Here is an 18,719-nt window from a genome sequence, read left to right on the forward strand (position 1 = left end):
GGTTGGTCTGGGTGCTCCTTTAGGTCTGTTCTAACCCAAAAACCATTCCATGTGTCTTTGACTCTGATATCCCCAGCTCCTTCTCCACAGGGCTTCAAATACCCACTGTCACCATTTGACTCAGGTCCGACAACAATGCTCTTGATCCCCTCCCCCCCCCCCCCAGGTAGGGAAGGAGAGAGAGAAAAAGAGAGAGACTTGGCTGGATTGAATTGAATCACACCCATTGGGATCTGGCGACGACCATCTTGCCACTTGATTCCCAGGAACTGGATCTCTCGCGAAGGTCCCTTGACCTTGCTTCTTTTTACAGCAAAACCAGCATCCAGAAGAATTTGGATGATCTTTTTACCTTTCTCAAAAACTTCTTCTGATGTGTCACCCCACACAATGATGTCATCAATGTACTGCAGGTGTTCTGGAGCTCCACCCTTCTCCAGTGCAGCATGGATCAGTCCATGGCAAATGGTTGAGCTGTGTTTCCACCCCTGGGGCAGTCGATTCCAGGTGTACTGGACTCCCCTCCAGGTGAAAGCAAACTGTGGCCTGCACTCTGGTGCTATGGGAATAGAGAAGAATGCATGAGCAATGTCAATAGTGGCATACCACCTAGCTGCTTTTGACTCCAACTCATACTGAAGCTCTAGCATGTCCGGTACAGCAGCACTAAGTGGTGGTGTCACCTCATTCAGGCCATGATAGTCCACTGTCAGCCTCCACTCGCCATCAGGCTTTCGCACTGGCCAGATAGGACTGTTGAAGCGTGAATGAGTCCTGCTAATCACACCTTGGCTTTCCAATTGCCGAATCAGCTTATGAATGGGGATTACAGAGTCTCTGTTGGTGCGATATTGTCGTCTATGCACTGTTGAAGTGGCAATTGGCACCTGTTGGTCCTCAACCTCCAGCAACCCTACTACAGAAGGGTCATCTGAAAGGCCAGACAAAGTACGCAGCTTTTCAGTGTCCTCAGTCTCTACAGCTGCTATACCAAAGGCCCACCGGTACCCTTTCAGGTCACGGAATTATCCTTTCCTGAGATAGTCTATGCCAAGGATGCACGGAGCACCTGGGCCAGTCACTATAGGGTGCGTTTGCCACTCCTTACCAGTGAGGCTCACACCGGCCTCCACAACAGTCAGTTGTTGAGAACCTCCTGTCACTCCAGAGATAGTGACAGAGTCTGTCCCTTCATGATTCGATGGCATTAGAGTGCACTGTGCACCAGTGTCCACCAAAGCTTTATATCTTTGTGGTTCTAATGTGCCAGGCCACCGAATCCACACAGTCCAATAAACTCGGTTGTCCCTCTCCTCCTCCTGGCTGGAGGCAGGGCATCCCTAGGGTTGAGCACTAGAGTTCGATGAACCATCCTGGTTGTTGACTGGTGCAACCTTCTTCTTGGAAGAACCATCTCCTGGCTTTGTTCTGTTTAGTAGGTCTTGCACACGTAACTGGAGAACATCAGTGGGTTTCTTGTCCCAGACTCTCATGTCCTCTTTAAAATGATTTTTCAAGAGAGACCACAGGTGGCGTCGCAGTGAGTCCTGTCTTCCTCGCTGCTGTCTCGTAGCAGGACATCTCTTCTTAATGGTTGCAACACGTGACCAGTTGTCTCTAGGAAGAATCTGGAGTTTACTTCCCCATCCATTTGGCATCTTATTCTTCCTGTCAGTCATTTTTTCAATGGCTGAGGTGTGGAAGTAAAGGGAATCAGAGAGGATGTCTCCATACTGTCGTGCTTTAAAAGTTACCTCACGTACAGTTGGTATTTCGTAACCTTCAAAACATCCCATGAAGGAGAATATATGGGCATGCGCTGCTGGTACAGCCTGAACAAACTTCCGGAACATTTGTGTGTCACACTCAACATCATCAGGATCTGTGATTCCATCTTTATTATAGATCACTTCTCGCACAGCAATCTCTCTCAAGTAGGTGATGGCTTTCTCGAGAGTGGGTGTTCTGCTTCGGCGCCATCCGATGTCACCCTTGTGGGGATATCTCTCTCTCACAGCTGAAAGAAGTCGGTCCCACAGGGTAGTAGTTCCTGTCTTACTACTAAGTGCTCTGTCAATACCAGCATCTCTGGCCAGGGATCCCAACTGCTTGGCTTCTCTCTCATCCACATTGCAGGTCTCAGCACCACTATCAAAGCATCGGAGCAGCCAAGGAAGGATTCCCTCACCATCAATGCGGGTGAAGTCCTTTCTCATGAGGCGCAGTTCTTTCATAGAGAAAGGCTGGGCGAGGTCACCGTCGTCATCTGATTGAGGAGGGCCTGCTGTTCTTTTGTCTGTTTGAGAGTGGTCTGTTTTTTTATCTGTCTGAGAGGCACCCACTCCATCAACTGATTTAGAATCCTTCCCTTCCTCACTGTCAGCCTCTGTTTTTGTCTTTGCCTTGCTCTTAGTCACAGGGTCAACTAGCTTGACTTGCGAGGGATTGGACTTTATCTTTGTAGGAGCAGTTGTTTTTGTAGCAGTAGGAGTGGTGGTATTGGTAGCAGTGGTGTTGGCAGCAGCAGTGGCAGCAACATTGCCTGTGGGGGAATGGCAGTGAGCAGAACAGCATCTGGCCCTACGCATCCACAATATATTATAAACATTCAGCAAAAACATCCCCACTGCAACCATGCTATTCACATCAAGAGCTGGGAGATTCGGCTTGAGAGAATATGAAGAGGTAAAATTGAACCAGCTATTGCTGTTACCAACATGGACCGTTCTATTCACTTTAGGAGTTGTACCAGTAGGACTAGCAGTGTAACTGTACACATACAGTGCCCCCATAGAGAACAGTATCATCATCCCTAGGATCACTAGGCTGGTAATGATACGGTTGATTATGGCTACAGTTCTGTCAATAAACCACAAAAGAATCACAAGAGCAGCTACAAAGAGCAGAATGCCCTCGGCTACATACCACATGTACAATTGCAGGTTTGGAAAAAGATCCAGTAGATTCATTGCAGCGTCTGTTCAGTTTTCAATCCGTCAGGACACTCAGCAGAATTATTGCTCATTGCTATCTGAGGGATTCCTCCCCTCAGAGATGGAATTTTGGACACTCCCAATTGATGAAAATGTGTAATCTGGGCTTAAAATCAAGCCCCACCTTGGGCGCCAATTAATTGTTGTCACCATTTGACTCAGGTCCGACAACAATGCTCTCAATCCCCTCCCCCCCCCCACCCAGGTAGGGAAGGAGAGAGAGAAAAAGAGAGAGACTTGGCTGGATTGAAAACTAAACTACACAGCTTTAATTAAAACACTAATGAATCATACAAGAAAATATATACAATTATATACAGATATATTCAGATATGGGCAACAGCCTCTCGCCTCCCCCCCACCCCCAGCAACTCCCACAGCACTCCCCTGAACTGGGAAAAGTCCCGAGAAATCCCGGAGCCGCTGCTGGAGAAAGCAGAGAGTTATGAGGGTCAGGAGAGCTCGAGCCTAAGGGTCGGCGGTGATGGATGAGCAGAGTCCTCCCCGGACGCCGGCCATGGACGGAAGAGAAGCGAAGAAGAAGAAGGAGGAAGCTGTCTTCTAAGATCTCTGTCCTTCCTTTGAGCTTACGTAGATATATGGAATGGAATATCTTTGGCCAATTTTGCTGTCTGTCTAACTCAGCCTCCCACGGGGGGGTCAGAGATCTCCCCATAGTGTCTGAGCTGGCGGAGTGAAGGTGTAACCTTGAAACCTCAGTAGTTAGAAAAACATTCCACTGTCTTATCAGCCTAGCAGAACACACAGTTGCTAGTTAAAAGAAAGCTTACTGAAGGAAAAAAAAAAATCAGTGAAAAGAAGAATTGGCTTAATCCTGGCTCAAACCAGGACACCCACATACACAATGTGGGCATTTTAACCTGACCGGGTCCCCAGCACTTCCATAAAACTGGAAGAACTGCCATTTCTAGGCCATGACTTGCCATGTTGTCAGAGGAACAACTCAAACCCCAAAAGGCAGAACATTAATTCAAAGACAGTTCCAGCATACCTGTGAGAAAGTTTCATCCAGTGGGCCAATGGGAGAGCCTCCCAGGATGACCTTGCCAAATGAGAGTAGGAGGTTTCTGCCTCCAGAGGTCTGAGACTCATGGTAGGAAGCCAGAAAGTGCCTTTGGAGACTGGGAAAGCCTTGCCCTGGGATGCTGAGGAAAGGACCCAAGGAAGGGCAAGGGTGGGCTCCAGATGATTTGTGGAGGAAGAAGCAAGGGAAAAGGGAGAAAAAAGGGTGAAAGAAGCAGTTAGTGTGTCAACAGGGGCTGGTCAGTGCCCTGCCCTGGCCATGCCTCGCAGCTGATCTCTGCAGCCTGTCCTGTTTTATTCATAACCTCTTGATCAGGAAGAGGAAGTAGATGAGGCCTTCTTCTGAAAACAGGAGGAAGCCTCGCATTTGCAGACTTACACTATCCCCACATCTGCTGGAGGGCCAACACAGGCTGATTTTGGAGCTTGTTGATGACATTGCCTTGACCAGGGTGTCTGAGGAGGCAGGGAAGTGAGTCACCCTGTAGGACTTCATACCTACAAAAAACAGAGCTGGCCAGGGATGGAACAGTCGTGGGTGAGAAGGGAGAGTTGGGGCTCCTGAGAGAAGAGAAGAAGGATAAGAGCAGGATTTGAGGGGAGCAGGCTTTGGCCTGGCTAGGAGCATGACTGGAGGAATCCCAGAGGACAGCAGAGGAGCACAGAGAGCTGTTTCAAGGTCATGGATCTGGTCTCTTCCAGCTCAAGACTGGTCTGCCCTGAACATGCAGGAGGCCAGGCAAAGGTGACCAGTAGCTCACAGGGATGAGAAAGGAGCTCCTGACTAAAAGGCCAGGTTGGACGAGGTTTTGTGCAGCCGGGTTTAGTGGGAGGGTTCCCTGCTCATGGCAGGGGAGTTGGAACTGGATGATCTTTAAGGTCCCTTCCAACCTTAATGATTCTATGATTCTATGGTTATATGCTGTATGTGACCCAGAGATCAGAATGGTGGGAGCAGGATGGCTTTATATGGCACATAAAGCATGTGCGTGTGTAAAACTAATAGACATAAATTAGCCCACTAGTTAGGTTCAAGGCTGAATGCCCAATCAAGCACTGCTCATCATGCACTCCTCTGCACAAGTCTGCCAGGGAAGTTCAAACAAAGCAAAACACAAGCTCTGTTTTTCCACTCCCAGTGAAGTGCACTCTTGTCATGGCCATGAGCAGCCAGTTTCTCCAGCAGAATGCTGTGGGAAATGGTATTGAAGGCTTTGTTAAGCTCCAGCTAAACAACATCCACAACCATTCTCTCATCCACTAAATGTCTCACTTTGTCATAGAAGGAGATCAGCTTGCTCAGGCGGGACCTTTCTTTCATGAACCCATGCATACTGGGCCTGATCCCCTTGTTGTCATGCATGATGATTCTGTGATTCCATAATGATGGCAGTATCATGAACAATCCCACACAGCCTAATAAAATTCAGGACAGATCCTCAGTTTCACTCCAGACACAGGCCTGTAGAGTTCCACAAGGTGCCACGGCTCTCACACATGACTACATGCATTTGCCCAGGACAGTGATGGTCCTGTCCCAGAAAGCCACCCCCATCCAGAGTGAGTGTGGGACAGACACCCCAGGCAGCATCACAGACAGGTTTGCAGCCTTTGTGCAAGGTACTGGTGGCAACCTCTGCAGTGTGGCAAGGTCTGTCCCTTGTCAACCCAGGAGATGTGGGGCAGTCCATGAATAGGAAGCACATCATCACTATGATCTCAGTCATGGACCTACACTTTCCAAGCTTTCCTTTTATTCCCCAACGAACTTTGCTGACCCTCTGGAAAACACAGCCAAGGAACAGATCATCAGTTTTCACAGTGGGCCTGTCAGCAGCACCTTGTCATTCCAGGAGATCAGCTTCGTCTCTGCCAAAGGCCCTCAAGGGCAGCAGAGCCACCACTGGCAAGAAATCCATTTCCTTCCAGGGTGCTCTTCCCAGCCCTGTTTGTCTCTGCCCTTGAGGACAGCAGGGTTTGCTCACACTTTTGGCATCCAGTTCCAGCTTCATGTTTCCACCTGCAGTCCACTCTGGCATGTCTCTGCTCTGAGGCCAAGCCTTTGTATCCTGAGGGTCTTGGACACTTCATACCAGGTTTTCCCAAGTCAGAGCTTGGCCTGCAGCCACAACTGACCTGCTACAGCCCAAATGTGCACTGATGCCCTCAGGCAGGGGCACAGCCAAGACCAGTTAGAGCTTGTGCTTTTTGACACTAATGGAAGAACTGCCAAGGAGTGGTGGGACAAGTGACACAGCTTGGGGTGCTGCAAAGGATGGGTACAGAGCTTTCAGGAGAGTCAGACTGGAAACAGTAGGATTAGGAAGGCCCTTAGCATTAGGAATCAAGTTCCCTCAAAGTGCAGAAGCTGCTCGGAAGCATGGAGGTCCTCTATGGGGCAAGTGAACAGTTGTGCGAGCCCTTTGTGAGTGAGGATCAGAAGAGGGTCCAGCAAATGCTGACGTGGTGGTGGGAGCTGAGGAACCTACAGTCAGGGTGGGAACAGACTGGAGAGTTGGAAAGGGAGAAATTTAATGAAATACAACAACCCCATGTACCAGCATAGGTTGGGGATGGATCTGTTGGAGAGCTGCATAGGGGAAAGGGACCTGGGGGTTCTGCTGGACAGAAGAGCTACCATGAGCCAGCAATGTGCCCTTGTGGCCAAGAAGACCAGTGGCATCCTGGGGTGTATTCGAAAGGGTACGGTTAGTAAGTCAAGATAGGTTCTCCTCCCCCTCTACTCTGCTCTGGTGAGGCCACATCTGGATTATTGTGTCCAGTTCTGAGCTTGCTGGTGGCGAGGGAAGCAAGCAGTCCAGAATCAATGTGATTGATAAAGCAAGCTTCGATTTATTGAATACACAGTGTTACTTTTATACCCTTTTCCGAACCTACATGTAGTGAATTCATTGGATAGTAACTACTTGTAGTGATTTCATTGGATAGTAACTACTTGTAGTGATTTCACTGGATGGCAACTACTTGCAGTGATTTTACTGGATAGTAACACACATCTGAGTTCCAGGGTTTTTCCTTGTTTTCTATTATTCTACTTCTCTACCTTGTCCTTGAGTTAGTTTAAGCTAACAGAGAGATTGTTTATACTTGTGTTAGGCTAAAAAAAGAGATTGCTTGTACAGCTGCTGTTTGCGTTACACTCTCAAGGCCTCTCGAGGAGATAGCAGGGGCCCATGGCCCTGCTGCTCAAGCCATTCTTCAACATGAGCCCTTCAATTCAAGGACAGGGAACTGCTGGAAAGAGTCCAGCATGGAGCTACCAAGATTATGAAGGGAGTGGAACATCTTCCTTATGAGGAAAGGCTGAGGGAGCTGGGTCTCTTTAGCTTGAAGAAGAGAAGACTGAGGGGCAACCTCAGTAATGTTTACAAATATGTAAAGGGCAAGTGTCAGGAGGATGGAGCCAGGCTCTTCTCGATGATGTCCAATGATAAGGCCAGGGCAACGGGTGCAAACTGGAACATAGGAGGTTCCACATAAACTTGAGGAAAACCTTTTTTACTGTGAAGGTAACAGAACACAGGAACAGGCTGCCCAGAGAGGTTGTGGACTCTCGTTCTCTGTAGACATTCAAAACCCACCTGGATGTGTTCCTGTGTAACCTACTCTAGGGGACCCTTCTCTGGCAGGGGGGGTTGGACTAGATAATCTCCAGAGGTCCCTTCCAACCATGACCATTCTGTGATTCTGCAATGTGGATGTGTCTTTTCTAAGCACCCCAAGGTTTTTTCTGGAGGCAGGAGCCTGGGGAAATTAATGACCCTGGCAGTCTCTTGAAGAGGGACAAAGCAGGGTGAAAACAAGTCCAGAGGATTTCTAGAGTGTCTTGGGAGAACTTTAGTGGAGAAAGCTCAGATTTGAAGAAAGGTGCCAGGGTCTGATGAGAGAAGAGTAGAGTTGGACTAGGGACAAAGACAGCCCATGTAGTCTAGAACATACATGGTCTTAACTTCCCTACATATGAAGAGTCATAGGATCATGGAATCACAGAATCATCAAGGTTGAAAAGACCTTGTTATGGTTTGCGAGACTCTGGCACAGTGTAGGACACCCAGAGAGAGAGAGGGTCCTTAGGACCCTGAAAGACTGGAAGGGTCAGTATTCCTGCCCACTCCCTGTCACAATCTATAAAAGCCAGGAGAGCTGGAAGCTGGGCCTTTCTCCCTTCCTGCTCCTTTCTCCCTGCCAGGGCTGCTGCTGGTTCCTTTGTTTTCCCACGTGCTCGCTCGTTTTACCCTTTTACGTTGTGTTATAGTAAATTTGATTCTAGTTTCAATTTCCAAACTTTATGTCTCTTTTTCTTATTCCCTTTCTATCTTCCCTTTGGAGGGTGGAGGGGGGGTAATAGAGAGCAATTCTGTCCTCTGGTTTTTGGGATTCAGCTTTAATATTTAAACCAGGACAGACCTGCAAGATCATAAAGTCCAACTGTCTGCCCTACAACCCCTAACCACTAAACCATCTCCCGAAACACCACGTCCATGCGTTTTTTTAGCATCTCCAGAGACGTTACCTCCACCACCTCCCTGGGCAGCCTGTTTCAATTCCTCACGACTCTTTCTGTGAATATTTTTTTCCTAATAACCAATCTGAACCTCCCCTGGTTCAACCTGACCCTGTTTCCTCTTGTCCTACCACTGGTCACTAGGGAGAAGAGACCAACACCCACCTCACTACAGTTTTCTTTCAGGTAGAGAGCAGTGAGGTCTGCCCTCAACCTCCTCTTCTCCAGGCTGAGTCCCCAGGTTGTCCTCAGCTCCCTCAGCCTCTCTCCTCATAAGACTTGTTCTCCAGACTCCTAATCGTTGCAGATGCTCAGGATCAAAACCAAGTAGAGATTCCTGGTATTTCTTAATGTGTAAGCAGAAAAAAAGTAAGAAGTGGAGAAACAAGGCATTGTTTCTTACTGAAATTAGTATGGAAGACTTTCCACTTTGGCTACACTCCTCAAACCTCTCTAACCAGGAAAGAACCGAGGAATTTGCAAGTTATGCCCAGAGCCTCGGCTTGTTGTGCTGTTCTGTCGTGTTCGCGAGCCCCCTGGTGCCCAGTTCCTGAACTGCAGATCCTGAAGGAAGGTGGAACTGGCCTCTGGAGAAGGAAAAGTCAGTAGGAAGTATCCGGGTTTCTGAGGGTGTTAGCATTCCATACCAAAGGCCATCTGTCGCCAACCGACGGCGTCGTAGAGGCCGCCGGCAGGCAGGAGCTTCCGCGACTTCCCCTCTCCTGTAGAGGGTTTTTGACACGGAGCTGCGTGCAGGGTTAGCCTCGCACAGAGGAACGGCCTCTGCGGGACCATATCTGAGAGTAGAAACTGAAATACCACCCCCACCACGCTCACAAATTGTCACTGGCACCAATATTGAATTTACGAATTAACTAGTTTATTAAAGAACAGCCACACTAAGGGGCAAGGTTCAGGAGACGAAGGCTAAGGGGTATGTCAGGGAAATAACTCAAAAGTACTACGCCCTTATTAAAAGTACACTCCGAGGGAGGGATGCAAGGATCAACAGAGTTAAAGTCGAGCCCGGCGAAAATTCCTCTTTAAGAGGTCGCGGAGCGTGTGCAAGTATGGGGGCGGAATCGCCACAGGGTGCGCGATTGTATTACCCTGCCGTGAGGTCTCGGTGTGCAGCTCCCAGGTGACGGCTTTTCTACCGGCGAGCTGGCCTGGGGACGTGCAGCTCCCAGCGGTGGCTGGCTGCCCCGGCACAGTCCCTGGCGGTGGCCGCAACGGGTGACGGCGGCTCGGCAGCTCGGCGGCGGCTCCTCCTCGGCAGGGTCTCCGGCCTCAGTGCTCTCCCCGAGGACGGGCAGTTCCGGCGGCAGGCGGGGCGCTCCGGCCCGGGCGGCAGCGGGAAGGGTCCCGGCGCTCTCACCGTTGGGGTCCCAGTTCGATTCCCAGTCTGGCGGGCAGGGTCCTCACGGGCAGCAGCGGTTTCCCCAACAACAGGCAGGTTTGGCAAGTTCTGGCCCCGACGGCAGCGGGAAGGGTCCGGCGCTCTCATCCCAACGCTTCAGGTTCGATTCCCGGGCAGGCAAGCGGAGTCTGGCTCCGCAGCAGGACAGGTCTCCGGCCAGCAGCAGGGAGGTTTCCCGTGGCAACCGTCCGAGCAGGCCGCTCACTGACCCGCAGATGTCGTCGGCTTTTATACTCCAGAGACCCCCTGTGCAGACAGCGTGACTGCTGCAATGCATGGTGCTGCCTTCTCCTTAGGAATAGATTATTAATAAGGCCCAGAGCCAATTAGCATTCATGGCTCCAAAGTCATGAGACTGAGATAGGGATTTCAGTGTAGGGCTCTAATACGTAGTTACAGGTCTGGTGTGATTTGACATAACAGTAAATTAAGATGGATTAATACTACTACAACAAAACACAAAATCAGATTATATTATTTTCTAATAACTTTATCATCAAAAATCACTTATAATCAATGCAGAGGTTCAATTAAAGATCTGACAAAAGATTATAAACTAGATTACATGCTCATACACACACGGATACAGAGGTGAACTTGTTAAGATGTTACGTTTTGGTGCATAATTTCACGGAAGATGTTGCAGTATAACCCGAATTACCTCCCGGAGTCAAATGATAACCACAAAAGAGAATTTGGTTCCCCCCCATATTTAAGAGAAGTTTCTGGCTCCTTACTCTTCCCAACCAGATGAGCCAACTGTCTCTTCATGAGACATGTGAGACTGCAGCTTGGTGTGGACCCTGGGAGCTCTGAAGTGCCTCCCTCTCAGGGCCAATATTTACAGGGTCTGAAGATGTCTGACTTCGGCCAGTACGTTCCATGGTGATTACAATTCAAATTAGGTCACCTTTGAAAACTTTCAGAGTAGGCCTGTGTTCTGAGCAGGAGGGGTCCCAGGTGTGTTTTGCAAACAACAGAGCTCTCGGTGCCTTCAGGGAGTGCTCAATCACCCCCAAAATCACTGTGTCTGCACTAGGACTGGAGTGTAACCAGCTGCCTCAACTCACTGCTCCAGCAGGCAAGGCCTGAAACTGCAGGACTGTCTGAGCTCAATGCACCTGCTATAGAAACAAGGGCAATGTTGGTCCCACCACCCTGGTAACTAAAGGAAGAACAAAGTTGTCTGGTGTTTATGTTGCACTGTGGCTCACAGAGGGAGGATCTGCACCACCACACCAGGCCAGCTGGTGGGATCTCAAGCAGTGGAGATTTTCAGCATTGGTCAAGACAAGGCCATAAGCACCTGATAGAGCAGGAGCTGTCTGAGAATGGGCTTGGATGAGAGACCAGAGCTTTAGTCTCCACTCCACACCCATTTCTAGAGAAACTAATACATGCCATTGTCACTATGATACATGAAGCAGCCTAAAGAGGTAATAGGGAGCTCATGGACCATCTCCACATCCACTGGACACCTAGGAGAGGGACTTTAAAAGAAAATGTTTTGTACAATAGAACACATTAGTATCACCAGCTTAACCCCAAACACAGGGAGAATACACAAGGAGAAAAGACCCTTGAAAAGACACATTTGCAGAAGCGTAATTGTAGGAAAAGCACACATCCTCCAGACACTGTACCCAGAAGATGCTTTTTTATTGGACAGTTCACATCTAAAACAGTGTTGTGCAAGAGTCAGACACAACAGGATCAAACCTCTAGAGAAGCAGAGTCAACCCAGAAGAAAAACCAACACAACAACACGTAAAAGTATGATTCTCACAAGGAAAAAAAAGCAGACTCCTGGCCCAAGATTAGCCCCAGGAAGCATGCAGAGGCAGTGAAGCAGGTTAGTGTCAGTGGAGCAGGTGCCACTGTGTCAGTTTCCATAGGGCGGCCTTCAGCTCCTGGTTCCTCATGCTGTAGATGAGGGGATTCACTGCTGGAGGCACCACTGAGTACGGAATTGCCAACATGGGGTCCAGGGGACAGGGAGGAGATGAAGGGGAGCTTCAGGTAGGCAAACCTGCCAGTGCTGATAAACAGGGAGACCATGGCCAGGTGAGAGAGACAGGTGGAAAAGGCTTTGTGCTGTCCCTGCTCAGAGGGGATCCTCAGCATGGCCCTGAAGATCTCCACACCACAATGAAGACAAAACAAACAGATACAGCAAGGAGACTAACTGCAAATAAGCTCAACCTCCCTGAGGTAGGCATCAGAAAAGGAAAGCTGGAGGATTTGGGGTATTTCACAGAAGAACTGTCCCAGGGTATTGCCCTGGCAGAGGGGCAGTGAAAATGTACTGGCTGTGTGCAGCAGAGCATAGAGGAACCCCATGGCCCAGGCAGCTGCTGCCATGTGGACACAAGCTCTGCTGCCCAGGAGGGTCCTGTAGTGCAGGGGTCTGAGATGGCCACGTAGCGGTCATAGGACATGATGGTCAGAAGACAATACTCCCCAACAATGAAGAAGAGAAAGAAAAAGACCTGTGCAGCACATCCTGTGTAGGAGATGGCCCTGGTGTCCCAGAGGGAGTGGGCCATGGCTTTGGGGAGAGTCATGGAGATGCAGCCCAGGTCGAGAAGGGAGAGGTTGAGGAGGAAGAAGTACATGGGGGTGTGGAGGTGGTGGTCAGAGGCGATGGTGGTGATGATGAGGCCATTGCCCAGGAGGGCAGTAAGGCAGATGTCCAGGAAGATCCAGGAGTGCAAGAGCTGCAGCTCCTGCTTGTCTGCAAATGCCAGGAGGAGGAATTGGGTGATAGAGCTGCTGTTGGACATTTCCTTCCTATGGGTTGGGAAGGAAAAGGCAGTACCGCGTGAGGCCAGACATCTCTGAGCAAAACATATTGCATGTCTCACAGCAACCCCACATTCAGATTTTCTCTTTTCAGGGCACCTCTTTGCAACTCCCTCACTTCAGTTTCAGGTTTTGTAAGCTGAGGGTACCATTGGCAGCAGAGAATCTGTGATGGGCTTTTGGGGAGTCCTTGCTGTTCTGTGAAAGGAATCTAAGAACACAACATGATCTCATACTAAATGTACCCGTGAGAGAGAGTCAAGAGCTTCTTGGCATTGTTCCCAATTTGCCCAGATGCAGAACTGAGCCGAGAGGGTTTTGGTTTGCTTCTTTTGTTCTAGTTTCTGCTTCCATTTTGGGAGTGGTTTGGGGTGGTTTCAATCCCTGACATTTCTACTGTATCCCAAGAGAAACCTTGTGGGTGGTGAGGGGCAAAGGGCCTGTCCCTTAGTGCAGAGAGAGGAGAGCTGTTCTGCCCATCAGTCCTGGTCTCAGCTGCCCTGTGCCGGCAGCTTGGAGCTGGGGGACGATCACAAGTTTCCCTAGAGAGAAACTGGACTCTGCTAAGAACAGAGGAACCCAGGCTGAAAGAACAGATTACAAGAGTCCTCACTTTTTCTTAGGGCACCTGAGCAGGATCTCATCTGTCCTCCCCTAGACTGGGACACAGAGGGATCACTGCAGCTGCCCACATAGGACTGTACAGCAGCATTACCATGGCCTTGGAACCCAGGTGTCTTCTCCACAGGGATCCTTGTTAGCAAAGAGATACTCTGGCAAAGCTGTGCCTTTCTGGAGGGCACCCTGCAGCCCAGCAGAACACCCAGGGAAATGGCTGAATGTCCTGAATTTCCCACAGGAGACTTGGGCACTTTGCTGCCACAACGACATCTGCAGAGCAGGACCCAAAGAGTCAACATCTGGACAGGAGCTGAACTTGTCCCCTCCAACCCCTATCCCAGGCACTGACTCAGGCAATCCAGGGGGGATACAAGGGCAGTGCAGGCAGGGGGGGAAGCAGTGACATGGCAAAATGCTCCTGCCAAGGGAGGAGGGACAGGCAAATCCAGCTGGAGAACAGGGGCTGGTGCTTGCTTTCTGGGCCCTGGCTGCTGCAGAGGTAATGCCTGCCAGACACACCCTGGGTTTGAGGGCAGAGGCTCTGCTTGGGCTGGGGAAGAACAGGGAAGAGCTGCTACAGGGAAGGTGTCTGCACTGCAGGGACAGCAGGGAGGTGCCACATCACCTCCCCAGTGTTTCTGGCAGCAGCTCCCACTCCCTCCCTGCCTGTGTCTCTGCTGCTGGAGATGTTCCTGCCAGAAGCCATTATCCTATTCCCAGCTCAGCTCGCTGCCCATGCTTGCATCCCACCACTGTGTGCTCAGCTCTGCCTGCAAACCCCAGCCAGGGGAAGGACCTCAGCCAGGGGCAGGACCCCTGCCAGGGGCATCTCTGTGTGTGCAGGGGCTAAATTCCAAATCACAGAAACCTGAGGTGGCTGTTGGTGACCTAATGTGCTTCTTGAAAAGTCCCTGTAGAAATGTCATGAGCTAGGGGTGAAGCTGTGACCAGCCCTGACCTATGCAGCACTCTGCTAACAGCAGAAGACCCCTGCCCTGCTGGAGGTCACTCCTTCTGTCCACCCACAGCTTCTCCCTACAGTGCCGAGGGAAGCTCCGCATGCAGGCTGAGAGCTGACCCTGGCAGGCAGCAGAGTCCCTGCCTCAGCACACTCCCTCTGGGCTGCAGGACCCTGCTGTTCTCATCTCTCCTCCCACTCCATGCTGCCTTTATTCTCTCTCTGCCTCCCAACTCCTGTCCCCTGGTGCCTGCAGGCAGTGCCCTCACCCTACTGCCTGTGCAGAGGAGCTGCTCCTGGGCAGAGCCGTCTCTCTGCAGAGCTGCCCACTTGCCATCAGCTCCCTCCATCCCAGGAGCCCAGCCAGCTCAGCAGCAGAGGACCAGCCCAAGGCACCATCTCCCCCCTCTGGGCTTCCTCCAGCTGTTTCTGGGGCTGCAGAGGAACTTTCTGGAAAACAGGGTGAAGTGATCACTGATTTGTTCTCCCTCAGCTGGCAACAGACACCTCTTTCCTCCACTGTCATTTCTCCTATCAGGAAAAGATTTAGCTCCAAGAATCACTGTACCATCTCTAGACAGGAAACAGGGACATGGAATGATGTCAGGTACCCTTGCTGAGGGACGGGATACAGCCCTCATTCCATGTCTGTGGTCTTCGGCTACACCACGCACACAATACAAAACCCAAGGAGCTGGGATCCCTCTGACCTCAGGTCAGGTGGGCATACAGTGGAGCAATGGGCATACTAGTGGAGCAATGCTTAGAGACAGGGCACCATCTGGGGGAAATTTCTTGGAGGCTGTTGGGGAGTCACTTTGGCAGAGTGAAATGACATCAAATGTCCACTTTGATGTCTACAAAATGTGTCTGTGCTTGTTACGTTGTGGGCAGCCTATGCAGGGATTCATCTGAGGACATGGAGTCATGTCCCACAGGGAGGGCAAAGTCTCCCTGTTTCTGCTCCGTCAGCTGGGCTGACAAGATCTCCACTGACGGCAGTGATGGTGGAACCATGAACAACCCCAGATGTCCTAATAAAATTCAGGCCAGTAACTCTAATTCCAGACACAGGCCTGTAGAGTTACATGAGTTGCCAAGGCTCTCACAAACACCTACCTGCATTTGGCCAGGACAGAGATGGTCCTTACCTGGAAAGCCATCCCCACCCAAAGTGAGTGTGGAACAGACACTGCAGGCAGCACCACAGACAGGTTTGAGGACTTTGTGCAAGGAACTCGTGGCACCTCTGCAGCGTGGCAAGGTCTGTCCCTTCTCAACCCAGTAGGTGTAGGGCAGTCTATGAAGAGGCAGCACTTCACAGTGGGGTCTCAGTCATGGGCCAACACTTTCCAACCTCTGTTTTTCCTCCCCACCAACCTTTGCTGAGCCTGTGGAAAAAACAGTTAAGGAACAGACCATCAGTTTTCACAGTGGGCCTGTCAGCAGCACCTTGTCATTCCAGGAGATCAGCTTCATCTCTGCCAAAGGCCCTCAAGGGCAGCAGAGCCACCACTGACAAGAAATCCATTTCCTTCCAGGGTGCTCTTCCCAGCCCTGTTTTTCTCTGCCCTTGAGAACAGCAGGGTTTGCTCACGCTTTTGGCATCCAGTTCCAGCTTCATGTTTCCACCTGCAGTCCACTCTGGCATGTCTCTGCTCTGAGGCCAAGCCTTTGTACCCTGAGGGTCTTGGACCCTTGGTGCCAAGTGTCCTACAGATAAGTCAGAGCTTGTCCTGGGGCTGCACTTGAGCTGCTAAAGCCCAAATGTGCACTGTAGCCCTGAGGCAGGGGCACAGCCAGACCAAGCTGGAGCCTCTGTTTCATAGAATCATGGAATATGCTGAGTTGGATGGGACCCATCAGGATCACTGAGTCCCACTCCTGTGCCTATGTAGGACACCCGAAGAATCACACCATGAGCCTGAGAGCATAATTCAAATGCAGCTTGAACTCAGGCAGTCTTGGTGCTGGGACCACTTCCCTGGGGAGCTTGTTCAAGTGTTTGACTGCCCTCTGGGCTGTAATGGTTTTGGAGACACCAACACGGTGTAGGACACCTAGAGAAAGAGAGAGAGAGAGAGAGTCCTTAGGACCCTGAAAGACTGGAAGGGTCAGTATTCCCACCCACTCCCTGTCACAATCTATCCAAGCCAGGAGAGATGTAAGCTGGGCCCTTCTCCCTTCCTGCTCCTTTCTCCCTTCCGGGGCTGCTGCTGGTTCCTTCAGCTTCCCAGGTGCTTGCTCCAGAATCCAACTGCATCAGGTGCCATGAGGAGCCGTGGACCTCTCCCCTGGAGCCACCCTGCGTGTCCCATATCCCTGCCATCATCAAGATCGGTTTTGTATATAAATATCTACTTCCCCCTTCCCCCCCCTTACCCTTTTTCCTTGTGTTACAGAAAATTTGTTTCCAGTTTCAGTTTCCAAAGATTAAGTCTCTCTTCCTTATTCCCCTTCTATCTTCCCTTGGGAGGGCGGAGGGGGGGTGTGTCGTGAGCTGATGCCAACACAGAAAATGGTATCCCTCTGTGACAGCATCAGCTCACAACAGGGTAATAGAGAGCAATTCTGTCCTCTGTTTTTTTGGGGTTCACCTTTAATATTTAAACCAGAACATGGGTAAAAAAACCTTTTCCTGATATCCAACCTAAACCTCCCCTTATTCACCTTCCTGCCATTTCCCTGAGTCCTGTCATTGGTCACAGGAGTGAAGAAATTTGTACCTGCCCCATTTCTTCCCATTGTGAGGAAACCACAGACTGCAGTGAGGTGACCCCTCAGCCTCCTCTTCTCCAAGCTGAATAATACAAGTGACCTCAGCTGCTCCTCATATGTCATGCCTTCCAGACCCTTCACCATCTTGCCTTCCAGGCAATCCTGCTTTAGCAGAGGGGGTTGGAGTAGATGTTCTTTAGAGGTCCCTTCCAACTCTCATGATTCTGTGATTCTGTGAAGTGATGCACAATGGAATCACTCCCCACCCACTGACTAATGCCCAGCCAGTCCTTGAGCAGTGATTGCTCCTCCCAGCCAACTCCCCTTGGTTTATATAAAACTGAGCATGACATCATATGATTTGGATCAGCTGTCCTGGCTGTGTCTCCTCCAGCTTCTTGTAGAGCAGCAGCTTGTTGGACAGGAGCAGTGTGAGAAACTGAACAAGTCCTTGGCTTCATGTCAGCATTGCTTGGCAACAACTCAGCCACCCCTGTGTTACCAACATGACTCTCAGCTCAATCCCAAACACAGCCTCACACCAGTTACTGTGCAGAAATGTAGCTCTATCCAAGCCAAAACCAGCACAGAGGGTGAGGGCCAATGGGCATCAGCTGAACCAAGGCAGGAAAAACTTTCTCCCCATCAAGACAGTCAGGCAGTAGAGCAGATCTCCCAGAAAGCTTGTGTCATCTCCATCCTCGCAGCATTTCAAGCCCAAAATGCATAAGCCCCTGAGGAGCTACTCTGACCCCATAATTGACCCCACTAAGAGCAGCAGGTTGACCTAGAGATCTCTTGAGGTCCCTTCAAGCATGAACATTTCTGTGCTTCCATCCACAACAAATCTTCACTTTATGATGGGAAGCAAAGCTCTCAGGTTCCCAGTGACCACTGTATCCAGACAGAAAGGAGTTTGGTCAGATGTCTGTGACTTTCTTGCTGCGTGGCAGGTACCCCCAAACAGCCCTGATCATTTCCACCGCTTCAGTGTTGTTTGTTTTTTTTTTTGTTTTCCCCCTTTTACCACCCACAATTACTTCCCCTTGACCATCCATTTCAGTTACAGAGCTGAGAGGGTCGTGATCAATGGTGCAGGGTTGAGTTGGAGACCTGTAGCCAGCAGTGTTCCCCAGGAGGCAGTGCTGGGTTTGATCTTGTTTAACATATCAATCAATGACGTAGATGAGGGAACAGAGAGTATCCTGAGCAAGTTCTCTGTTGATACAAAACTGGGAAGGGTGGCTGACACGCCAGAGGTCTGTGCTGCCATCCAGCGTGACCTGAACAGGTCTGGAGATTTGGGCAGTGAGGAAAATAATGAGATTCATCAAGGGAAACATAAGCTCCTGCAACTGGGGAGGAACAACTCCTTGCATCAGTAGAGGTGAGGGGTTGAGCTGCTGGAAAGCAGCCCTGTGGAGAAAGATCTTGGAGTCCTGGTGGACAATAAGTTAACCATGCCAGTGGCGTCCTGGGATGCATTAAGAAGAGTGTGGATTTCAGATCATCAGGTTCCAACCTCCCTACTGTGAGCAGGGACACTTCACACTAGACCAAGCTGCACAAAGCCTCATCCAACCTAGCCTTGAACACTTCCAGGGATGGGGCTTCCACAACCTCCCTGGGCAACCAATT

At 50.3% G+C, this 18,719-nt stretch overlaps 1 pseudogene; it reads right to left on the minus strand.

Moving 5' to 3' along the window:
- Positions 1 to 11,841: 11,841 nt before the first annotated feature.
- On the minus strand, positions 11,842 to 12,771 carry LOC127394144 (olfactory receptor 14J1-like; annotated as a pseudogene).
- Positions 12,772 to 18,719: the final 5,948 nt, after the last annotated feature.

This window comes from Apus apus, chromosome 24, assembly GCF_020740795.1.
Source record: "Apus apus isolate bApuApu2 chromosome 24, bApuApu2.pri.cur, whole genome shotgun sequence".
In the NCBI taxonomy this organism is placed as follows: Eukaryota; Metazoa; Chordata; class Aves; order Apodiformes; family Apodidae; genus Apus; species Apus apus.